The sequence below is a fragment of the Hyaena hyaena genome, unplaced genomic scaffold, assembly GCF_003009895.1.
Source record: "Hyaena hyaena isolate Hyena2069 unplaced genomic scaffold, ASM300989v1 scaffold_959, whole genome shotgun sequence".
NCBI lineage: Eukaryota > Metazoa > Chordata > Mammalia > Carnivora > Hyaenidae > Hyaena > Hyaena hyaena.
In genome coordinates, this window is record NW_024081593.1 from 284905 (window position 1) to 296775 (window position 11871).

An 11871-nucleotide genomic window follows, 5' to 3' on the forward strand; every position below is an offset into this window, starting at 1 on the left:
ATAACTGTCCTAATTGCTTTCAGTAGACCTGGCCCCCATCATGCCACTTGAGAAATGAAATACATTTGCAAAGCTAAAGAACTCAGAGTGAGGCATTAGGGTGAATGGAGCAGATTTAATTGTCTATGGCGACTTCTTCCTATAACTGTTTAGCAGCAGCTAAACATTTAGAACTGCAGTCCAGTCCTCAGGTATGGTTACATGCTCAGCTCATTTCAGAGGAAAACCTATTATATTCATCTTTGTATGTGCCTATGCCTCTAATCCATCTGGAGTCATTTGGTCCTTCCTAAGCACTCAAAGTGTGGTCCTGGGTCCAGCAGCATCAGAATCAGCATTGCCACAGGAACTGTTAAAAAAAAAAAAAAAAAGCAAATTCTCAGTCCCTGCTCTCAGACCTAGACAGAGGCTGGGGGTGGGGTGGGGTGGGGGAGGTGAGACCAGCAATCTGTGGTCTGGTTTGACTAGCCCTCCAGATGATTCTGATGCTCACTGAAGTTTAAATACCTTTGGGTTAGGGAAAGGCTCAAACTGGAAAGGGATTCCACATGTCAGTAATAAATTTGACATTTCTCTCCGTGAGAGAATTTAAGAAATCCTTAAAGGCATCCCTCTAGCTGTCTTGTCCTAGCTGGGCCAAAGCCCTCCTCCTCCCTCTACTCCTAGCCCTTCTTTGACTGTTGCTTCAAGAAAAAAAAAAAAAAAAAAAGAGAAATGGTCATTAAAAAAGGTAGGAGGTCGGAAAATAGAACAGTATGGTCATTTATGCAAAGCCTGAAACCCCATTTCTGACTATTTGATTGTTTGATTTGCCCCAGAGGCACTACTTCTCACACGTTTGGCTCCTCTCTTTAAAAGGAACCCCAACTAATCATTTTCTTGTGCTTCAATGCACTACTCTCTCAAGTATTCTTTTTAAATTGAGTGAAAATTAAACCTAATATGCATGGTTCCATAATAACATTTCTTTTAATGAGACCCATGTTCTAATGGAAAGGACTCCCCTACTAAATTACAAGTAACGAAATATATAAAACACATAATCTAGCACATGAAACCAAAAACCTCATTTATTCATTCATCTCAGTAGACAATGTGATGAAGCATAACAGGAACATGATAAAACGAAGCCATGTTCCCGCCTCCTTCTGCCGTTTCCTACTTGGAAAAGGTCAGCGTGAGAAAAATTTGACCTTAACATCTACTTCCCAGTAAAGCAAAACCAGTGAAAGAAAATATTTTCCATGTCCTTCTAATCTGAAAATCTAATTGTAAATTAAAAAAAACAACAACTCTTCATTAGATGAAATCTTTTTAACTTCAAATGTTTTCAACTTGGAAAAAAAAGTATTTTTAGCTAGGCTGGGATGAATTCCAAGTAATTTCAAAGTTGCTATCAAAATCGTACTTTAGTTATAGGTTAAAAAACCAAGCACATAATCTGCGGTGTTTTATGAGGTTATTAATTTGAATTATGGAATTCTAATTGCCTAGGAGCTTGCCCATAAACCACTGCTCTCCTCCGGCAGGATGGAAAAGAACACAACGTATTCCCACCAGGAAACTTGGAAGCTTGTCAGAATCTACAAATGTTTCTCAAACTTCATGGTTACTTTCAAGGCTTTGGATATTTTGCAAATCTTCTGATCAAAAGATAACCATGAACTCAGAGGTGTGTGTGCACGTGTGTAGCTTTTTCTCAGCACTCCATATGCACACTGAAATACTGAAAGAGGCCAGAACTATGCTAATTCCTCCAATAACTGAGGTGTGTTTGTTTTATAAATAACTAATTAAACAGTGTTTGAGGTGTGCGTGTGTGCATGCATGTGTGTGTTTATTTGTATGCATGTGAAAGCTTAGAGGTGTACAAGCATTTATTTTGCATGTATATAATTAAACATAGAGTTTCCAATTTCTATTCCAGGCCTACAAAAATGCAAATTGGCTCAAATTCATTTATTGATATATGATACATTGGGGTCACAAATTCTGTTTTGAGATAGATTTTTCTGTGGAAGACATCCAGCTCAATAATTTCAATGGTGTATTTTCTTCATCTTTTTTTCTTTTTCATTTTTTAAAAACAATGTCTGTTTTCTCAAGTTTTCATGATCCAGTTAAACAGCTCTTCATTCCATTCATCACATCATTCAGTTGCCCAAATGCAGTTTGGACTGCGTACCGGGAATAAGAAGATTAATTTTAAACTTGTTTCCATAAAACTACTACATGAGGTCCAACGACAAACCACACAAAATAAATATAAACTAGTGGGGTAACATTATAAAAGTAGTAGTGATCATTTTAAAATGCCTGTACGGGCAGAAGAAATTTATCCAGAACTAAAGCAAAAAAAAAAAAAAAAAAAAAGGAATTTTCAAGAAAGACAACTTGAAATGGAATGATTTTCTAAACTTCTTATGCAAACACCCTTACTTTCAGCACTTTGTATCCAGCGTCTGTTTCCTGTTGGCATCTTGAAGAGCATTGCAAAAACTAATTAACAAATCCATACTGTGCTCCCTGGATAATTAAAAAGAAAATTGCGTAGGGATCTCGGTAGTTTATGGAATTTTAAGTATGGGCACTTGGACCAGATCAGTCAGACCAATGATGTATTGAAAAGAAGGGTATCTTTATTCGGGCCTCTGTGGGAGTCAGCGGCCCCGGTAGATCTTCCAGACGGCGATCATTCAGCCACAGTGTTGCCTAATTGGCTTGAGTTGGTTTTGGTGTTGAAGTAGTTTTCCTCCAATGAGTAGGTGGCTCCATGAGAACCCCAAAAGAAAACATCTTCTAAAAGAGCTTTTGGTACTTAAAGGTTTAGGAAAAATGACAAGAAGAAGCATTTTCCTGGAGTAAATATTATTCCTTGGAACAAATCAAGGTATTGACTGTAACGATAACACACCAGAAAAGTGAAGAAAAATTCTGTGCAGCAGCAGCCGGGACACCTTCTGAGAAATTACTTTCTAGTGACATTAAAACAGTAAATATTCAACCTGATTTATAGCTGTTTTTGCTTTTGACTGAAAATGTCCAATGTATGTGGCTTGAATACATGTTCTTGTCTCGAATGTTCTACCACACACATTTCCACCTACTGTGAAGCCAAACACATTTTGACTAATGTTATTGCTTGTGAAAATTTTCCCTATGACTTGAAATCCTAACTCTGTGTTTCCTTTAAACATTCACATTTATAAATGGGCAATTGTTAAACCACTTGTTATTTCTCTTAGAGTTACCATAATAAGAGTGATAAAGTAAGTAATCTAACCTTTCAGATACTATGAATTTTCCATTTTGTATTTGAGAACAGCACTTAGAAAGAAAAAGAATCCTTGAGGGTGGGAGATTTTAAGAATGATTCTTAGATGCCAAGGCCTCTCATTAACATTTCTCCAGTGAGGGTGTTTCAAGTTGTCTGAAGTTGTGTTTCATACAAAGGGAAAAAAGCAACTCAGGTAGGACTTGTGGGCTCTTACATTTTAAGGCCATTGGCGAAATGCATGCTCATTTAACTGTGCCTCGGGACTCACACAGACAGCATAAAAATACACGAGCCTATTCTTCTAGCATTACAGATGCAGTTTGGCCAGAGCACTTCCTTACAAGTGAGTAAGACATCTTTCTCAATAATCATATTTATATGTGGTATTTAGGACCACTTTGTATGGAATGTGAAGTGTTTTATGAATACATCCCACTCCAGATGTGGGAGATGGATCCCAGAGGAGGTGAGCTAATTTCTATCTCTGGTTCAGGCTCACAGCCAATGCTAAACTATCCTCCATCCAAGTACAACCTCAAAAGGCTTTGCAGACCCTGGTGGTAACTAATTATCTAGCAAGGTGTTGTAAGGTGTCTGGAGGAAGATGCGTGGCCAGTGCTGGAGCCTCGCACAGCCTGATGCTGCTAGATGCTCTGATGCGAGGCTGGGACCAGCCCCGGAAGCATTCTCATGAGACACTGCCACACACAGCAGGCAAACTGTTTGTTACAGGGGAAGGTAACATGGGAGGCGTGGGCTCTGGTGGAGTTCAAATTATGGCTGCACCATGTATCAACTGTGTGACGCTAGGAGTGCAGCTGAATTTTTCTGAGCATCACACAGATTCTGAGTGAAATGCGATGCTGGATAATATGCTGTGTCACTCAGCTCCCAGTTCACCCTCTGTACTCTGCTTTAAATGGCTGGAGCTGGGACTTCGCCAACTACATTTCTTCATCACCAGCTGGCTTCTTGTAAGGTCATCCAAAAGAAGGGGAAGGGGAGGGGAAAGACCTTCCTTCTCTTTGCAGGTCTCAAGTATTCTTCCCCCGGTGGCGACACTTGGCCCCAGTTTTCAGCTCCTATTGGCACTGACAGAACAAGGCTCAGATACCTCCTTCAGAAGTGTCAGCCTCAGGCAGGAAGTCCAAGTTCCAGCCCCTCTCATTTGGGCTTCTACATCCTGACACACTTAACTTCTTCATTTCCCCAGCCTTAGGGATGGTGGCTGCTTCCTAAATTACCTCCGTCTCCCTGCTTTTCTCAGTTAGATAAACTACTGCCTGCATTAAGTTCTCTCTGTTGACATACCTCATGTGTTTCAGTGTGAGGTAGTGCTAGCTACTTAAAAATGTTTATGTGGATTAAATGAGATACCACATGCCAAAAGTGGGTTATAGGACATGGCATGGTGTAGAATAAATACATGGCTCCTCTCTCCATTTGTAAAAGTGGTCTCCTTTTACAAAACCCCTTCCTCCCCCAGTAAAGTGAGTTTGTGCAAGTTGTGACTTTAGATATAGAGTTTTTTTAAGTGAGAAAAGAATCTTGGCTTACTCATTCTTTGCAAGTCTCTCTAAGGTATAGAATCATGGAAGAAATTTATGTTCATGAGCTCCCTGAACCCCCTCTCCCCTTTTTTTGTGTATTTGCAAAATGGCACGGCAAGAGTCGTGTTTGCATGTTGAAATAGAAAACATTGTCTCTTAATGTTAGTGGCCACATGGTAGTACCATGATGTACTATCAGAAGATCATGTACTTCTCCTTTTTTGAAAGAATGGTTATTTATTTCTATTGAGAAAGAGAGAGAGAGAGCAAGAGAGAGTGCAAGGGAGGGGCAGAGAGAGGGAGAGAGAATCCCAAGCAGTCACCTCACTGTCAGTACAGAGCCCCACATGGGGCTCAAACTCACAAACGTGAGATCATGACCTAAGCCAAAAGCAAGAGTCAGACACGTAACTGACTGAGCCACCCAGGCTCCTCTTGCACTTCTTCTCTTTAATAATCTATTTTAAATAATCATTGATAATCCCTTCTCATCCAGCGAACCCTGCTTATCTGTAATACCAAAGGCAAGATTATTCTCTCATACCTTCTTAACACAATCTCATGTTCAAAAGTCATCATCATGCTCATATCATTATTCATGCTAGGTCCATTTTTATTTTGTTATTGCTCCTGCTCTTTCCTCTGTCTGAAATGCTTCCCCCTTCTTTACATTTTATTCAAATCCATCAAAATACAACTGAGACAACCATCTCCCAGCCCACCAAGATATCTCCCATTAACTTATACCTATTGTAGTTTCTGGCAATGTAGCAATTGATTATTCTCTGACTGGAAATATTATCAACTCATTTAAGTTTAAACAAAAAACTTATGCCATGGATCATAGATATTTATCATAGATAAATATGAAGCCTTGAAATAAATATTTGCTGGCTGATTAGCCAAACTTCAATACAGTTTTATGATCAAATGTGTCATTTAAGACTTCCATTTTCTCTGAGGGCAATCCTGAAATAGAAAAATAAGTACACATATAATATATGTCTGGGAACTTATCAATGCAGATTATCATAATAAAAGTTTTAGAATTTTCCTAATTACAAACTCAGTAGAGATAACAGCCCTTTGAAACAATAACTGGGATCGGTACTTTTCTTTTCTACACCCTAGACTGACAACTCACTCTGCAGAGATGCAACATAAAATATTTGCAATACAACCACAATCTTAATGAACTGAATTTGTGACTGGAAGAATTGAAGCGCTCGATCTTGTATTGTTTTATTCATGAAGTGGATGGTGTGATGCAAGTAGGCACAATTCTACTCTTGCACAGAAACTAAATTTATGAAATGAAGAGTCAATCTCTTGGCTTTTCAATTCTCTGTCATTATGATGATAGACTGAGTGGATGACAGAACTTAGTGCCTCAGACCAGCTAGCGAACCCAAGATATGGTTACTCATTCTGAAATATGTGCAGGTAAGACTAACTACAGAGCAGGGATCACCCTGAGCCTGAAATGGACCAACTCTGAATGCTTAAGGTACCCTAATTACACCAAGATTAATCCCTCAATTTAATCACTTACTTAACATTATTATCTGTCCTATAACTACCCTGTAAGTATATGAACAACTTGAAAAGCCAAGAAGGGTAAAGAAATAAATGAAAACATAAAGTCTGCATTCAGCTTGACTTTGAGAACACCTGGAAAGCCTTGACTATGATAAAAATTTATAACTTCCTGGTTTTTTACCACAATAGTATACATATATTGTCCCTTACTCCAAACACACAGGTGGATTATAAAATCAGAGAATTATGATGGTGGAAATCTGGAAGAAAGCCAAGTATTTCTTATAAGCAAAAAGAGGATCAAAAAAGATTCAGACCATGAGAACTCTCTATTCTTTGAGCAGACATTATTATTTATTTATTTATTTATTTATTTATTTATTTATAGTGCACTTGGAACTACAGTACTGTGCTTAAGATCAAGTTTCCAAGTAATTGTTTATACCTCTTCTCCATAACAAGGGTGCAGTGCTTTCAAAGAAAAGATCTACCCTCCCATAATGATGTAAGTCCAGTAACTAAAAACATGTATGTGCAAACCAACAAATGAACCAGACAACTGGATACTTGCTGTAATTTTCATCTGCACGAAGTACCTTAAAGAATGCTTCTAAGGTGCCTAGGTGGTTCAGTCAGTTGAGCATCCAACTCTGGATTCTGTGTCAGGTCATGGGCCCAGTGTTGTGAAATAGGGCCCCACGTGCATTGGGCCTGTGGTCTCTCTCTCTCTAAAAACAAAAAAAAATGAATGCTTCTAAAGTCAACACAATTTAATGGGACAGATGCAGAATGAACTTTTTAGACTGATTATATGTAGTGAGAGAAAGTGAAAGAAACTTCATTGATCAGCTTTAATTTATTTAAAAGCTATAAAATGTAAGTTTGTAGAATTGTATGTGATTTGGTAACATGACTGTCTTCAGAGCAGTAAGTCACATTTGTAGGAAACACTGAGTTGAAATTTCAAAATATTTGCATGCTGTTAGAAATTCATAACTTTCTAAATTTAAGTTAGTTTCAAAACTTGGCTTGTGTGAGTCTCCTAATTCTCTGAAAATTAAAAAAAAAGTAAAGCTACTAAGTTTTAGAGTTATTTTTCCTTGGAACAGATTGATAACCTGTAATTCACTTTGAACTGCAGATGATTTTAATTGCTTCCTGGATATAAATGAAATACTATAATTCTAATATACTCTGATTCATGTGTATTGGTTTTCCATTGCTCCTGTAACAAATCACCACAAATTTTGCTGCTTAAAAGTATACAGAGTTATTATCTCACAGTTCTGGAGGTCAAAAGTCAAAAATGGTTCTTATGAGATAGAAACAAGGGGCCGGCAAGGATTCATTCCTTCTGGAAGCTCTGAGGAATAATCCATTTCCTTGACTTTTCCAGTTTTTAGAGGCTGCCCACCATTTTTGCCTCATGGCCCCTCTCCTCCATCTTCAAAGGAACACAGCAAGTTGAGTCCTTGCCATACCACATCTATTCAAACTTTCTTCCACAACCACATTTCCCTCTGACTTTCTTCTGAGGACTTCTTCCATTTTTAAGGGCCTTTGTGATGACACTGGGCCTTCCTGGGTACTCCAGGATAATCACTCCATCTCAATGTCCGTAGCATAAGTGCATCTACAAATTCCCCATTTCCACAAATTAACGTATTTGTAGGTTCCAGGGATTAATTTTTGCTCCCCACTTTTTGGAGAAATTTTTGGAGATACTCATTGAATTCAGCATCTGATAGGACAGTCCTTCAATCAGGATATTTGATAACATTTTTAAAGCCAACTTTAAAACCAATAACCAAGTTAACAGGAGAATGAAGCTTCAATTATCTGCAATTGTTTTACATGAGATATACTCTATGACCACTTAACCCACTGCCTTTATTTCTGCTGTTAAAAGAGGGGTGCCTGGGTGGCTCAGTCAGTTAAGTGTCTGATTCTCGATTTCAGCTTATGTCATGATCTCATGGTTCTTGAGTTGGTGCCCAACTCCGGGCTTCTTGGAGCCTGCTTGGGATTCTCTCTCTTCCTGTCTCTCTCTGTCCTTCTCCCACCTAGGAGCTCACTCTCACTCTCTCTCTTTCTCTCTCATTCTCTGTCTCTCTCTCTCTCTCTCTCTCTCACACACACACACACACACACACACACAATAAATAAACATTTTTAAAAAGCAGAATATTTAAAAATAGCCTAGTATATTTCTCATTTTCAATTTATATTTCTCTTCTCCTCATAAGATGCTTCTTCTAGTTCCTAGAAAAGAATAAATGGTCAATATTGATTAAATGATTGAATCACATATTAATCACATATTCATAGGCATGAAGACCCCTAAAATGATCTAGCTTACTATAACTTTTCTTATGAACATTTAAAATAAAAGTATTTGTCCATATTATTTTATTATAATCACCCAATGTTTTATAACTCCAGAAAACAAAATTTAAACATAATTATCTCCTTTCTCAAAACCCCATCCTTCCCCTTGATGAGACACCACCATAATATAATAATTCACATGGAAAGATGATTCTTCAAGAGCATGCATTCAATATTGCTAACACCCACTACCACCAAGTCTCAGACCATCCAACAGTACAGAAGAGTTTAGCACAATGCACAACACAATATATTTTCTCTCCAATTTCAGTGCTAACAGGAGCAAATTAGGGAAACAAGACCCCAGAGAGTGGTGGGCTTAAGAGACTCTGAGTTTCTGCTCAAGGTCAGAGAAGGACTCTGCTGCAACAAATGCTTCAGAAACACACTCACACAAATACAATACACACACCTTTCCAGACTATTTTGACTTAAACACTTCATTTCAATTAGGAAGAAGTGACTACTTAGGCATACATTATTTTGATGCCTAGGAGGTATTTAGTTGGTAGGATGTGTGGTGTAGCCCTTTCTTAAAAAGATCTACTGTCAGAGCTAAATACTTCCATGGCCTCAGAAAACTCCTGGTTATGCCTTGCTCAGCCACTAATAATAAAAAATCAATTAAGTTCTACAAGGGAACAACACAGAACTTTTGACCCAATGTTGTGTCAGGGGGCACCAGGCTAAGCAAAAACCAATGGACAGACATTGTACCGGGAGTACAGAGAGAACCAAGCACTTTTTCAGACAATAGACATATTATTTTGTAAAAATATAATTCACATACTTTAAATATGCAAGGGCTCTTTTCTGCCAAGCATTTCTAGCAGCAAATTCAACACAAGAAGTTATTGCATCATCTCAGAGAATTTCTCCAATTAGTTAAATTTATTACTTTGAATATTAAATTTTTTCATATGCCCAATTTGAATCAGCAATTCAATGGGAAGCCTGGGGTGGCACAGTTGGTTGAGCGTCCGACTTTGGCTCAGGTCATGATATCATGGTTAGTGGGTTCGAGCCCCACGTTGGGCTCTGTACTGACAGATAACTCAGAGCCTGGAGCCTGTTTCAGATTCTGTATCTCCCTCTCTCTCTGACCCTCTCTTGCTCACACTGTCTCTCTCTCTCTCTCAGAAATAAATTTTAAAAATTAATAAAATAAATAAAAAATAAATCAGTAATTCAAAATAAACTCTGAAAAATTTTTAACATTTTAATTTTATTTTTGAAAGACAGAGACAGCATGAGTGAAAGAGGAGCAGAGAGACAGGGAAACACAGAATCCAAATCAGGTTCCAGGCTCCGGGCTGTCAGCACAGAACCCAAAGTGGGGTTCGAACCCATGAACCATGAGATCATGACATGAGGCAAAGTCGGACACTTAATCGACTGATCCACTCAGGCACACCTAAAATAAACTTTTTTATATTATCAGAATAACCTATAATCTATCAAAATCAAATGCAACTACTTTAACCTATCAAAATATAACTACCAGTATAACTAATATAGCTTATCAAAGTAAACAGAAGATTTTAAGTTTATTTATTTACTTTGAGAGAGAGAGAGCACAGATACACATATATGACCTGGGGAGGGGCAGAGAGAGAGAATCCCAGGCATGATCCATGCTGTCAGCCCAGAGCCCAACACAGGGCTCAATCCCACAAATCAGGAAACTATGACCTGAGCTGAAACCATGAGTCAGATGCTCAACCGACTGAGGCACCCTGGAGCCCCAATATAGAAAAACTTTTTAAAATTTTTTTTAAATTTTTAAAAAAATTATCTCATCCTGGGCATTACCAGTAGGCAGAATAATAGCTCCCAAAATAAATCCACATGATAGGCTCCTGGGGCCTGAGACTCTGTTACCTTTATGGCAAAAGAGACTTTGCCAATGTGATTGAGATGGGGAGATTATCTGGGTGGGCCCAGTATGATTACAAAGATCCTTTCACGAGTCAGAGAAGATATGACAACTTAAGAAGGGCCACAGTGATATGATTACCAGCTATTCAGTTGTCAAGGGGCCATGAGCCTAGGAATGTGGACAGCCTCTAAGAGCTGGAAAAGGCAAGGAACTGAACAAACTCTTCCCTAAAACCTTCAGAATGTGCTGCCAGTACCTTGGTGTTAGCTCCTTAAAGCCATTTCAAATGTCTGAACCATAGAACTGTAAGATAATTCATGACTGTTGTTTTAAGCCACTAAGATTGTAGTAATTGGTTTTAGTAGCAAGAGGAAACTAACGTAATGGGCAAACTGTCCTTTAATAAAATGTATTCTGATATAGTTCTAAACATCTCCATTGCTATCATGCTGCAATATGTCTGCCCTTCTATTTCTCAATTTAACAAGCTGCCACATTTTTTCCTTTAATAAAAAAAAAAGAAGAAGAAGAAGAAAAAGAAGTACGACATCATTTTGCGGTGCTCACAGGAACTGTGGATGTGATTCATTTGGAAAAACTGCTCCTTTGCTATGAGTAATAACGTGAGTCAGTCCATAGCAAAAGCTTCTATCACTCCTCAAGGAGCCACTGTTTCAACTCTTAGGATCTAGTATTCCAATGGATCTCAGTAATCTTCATTTAGCTTTGTAATTAATCTGCTAAATTTCCATGGGAACAGTAGCAAACTTACTCAATTTCACTGCAAAGACATTACAGTAGCACATGGCTGGAAACTCTCACATAACTACACCTACATTAGTCTCACCAAATAAACCTAAAGTGTGTGATAGTGTTGCATGAAACACGGTAATTATCAAAATTAAATTATGCTTGTCAGAACAAAAGGAGCCTCTACATTTGATAATAAAGGATATTTAATCAAGGCAAAAACTTTAATGCAACTTCTGTTTCATTAATACTGTATAAGAGCTCATAGACATTTGTGCTGTAAATAGCATATATATTTAAGTATGTGTATGTGTACATATGTGGGTGTATGAAGATACATATGTAGTGACATAGGTCTTTACATTGTAATGACTTGGGGGGATGCCTCCATCCATCTAATACCTCCCTTTAAAGTTTCACCTTTCATACATGGTTCTCTCTGAAGAACTATCACTTCTGTTGAAATTATTTTTCCTGAGTCAATCTTT